This window comes from Sinocyclocheilus grahami, unplaced genomic scaffold, assembly GCF_001515645.1.
Source record: "Sinocyclocheilus grahami isolate Dianchi unplaced genomic scaffold, SAMN03320097.WGS_v1.1 scaffold183.1, whole genome shotgun sequence".
Classification (NCBI taxonomy): domain Eukaryota; kingdom Metazoa; phylum Chordata; class Actinopteri; order Cypriniformes; family Cyprinidae; genus Sinocyclocheilus; species Sinocyclocheilus grahami.
The window spans coordinates 501,289-502,026 of record NW_015505362.1 but is presented as its reverse complement, the minus strand read 5'-3'; positions in this window follow the sequence as shown (position 1 = coordinate 502,026).

Sequence of the window (738 nt, the reverse complement as noted above, 5' to 3'; positions counted from 1 at the left end):
ATGAGTCATCAGTTGGCCTACACCTGGTCTGTTCTTGTCATATTCGATTTTAAAGGAATTTTGTCAGTGTTTAGAAGTACAAGATGCCATTAGAGCTAAAGACATGGCGTAAAGGCCACAAAACTTGAATTTTGATGACTTGAGGGCTTTTCACACTTGAAATAGTTCTAAATGGTTCTAATTCTAAACCCCGGGTAAATGGAATCCTGGGTTATTTTACTTCACGTTTCACCCTTTACCCGGGTTTACTAGTTAATCCTGCATATTCATAAATTTAGGAATAACGTTTAATGCTGTACATTCCTAAACAATAGGTTAACGCTCTTATTTAACTAAATCTATTATGGCTGTCGCGAATAAAGTAAAAATGAAATGAAAGTGCTCATGTTGCGTCATATTTCTTTTCAAGCATTTTTACAGGTTTGCTCATTTGAACCAATCACACACAATTCTGTTGAGGTTATGAATGCAATGGCCAAATCAGAGGCATTCAGATGAGTCATTGCCGAAATGCCGGAGTTTTGTTCAGTGTGCGTCCTCTCTGACTTGTGAATTCTGTCATAAATAGCAAAAGTAAGATATTAATAGACAGTGTAGACAGCTTCAGTGATAGACGTAAGTCGGTGATAATGCTCTTTGATAATGTCAATGCTCTTTGCTAACTTATCATTTATCCGCTGTTTGAATAACTGCAAAAATGAAAGTGATATTAGTAATTTTATTAAATTATGATCATGT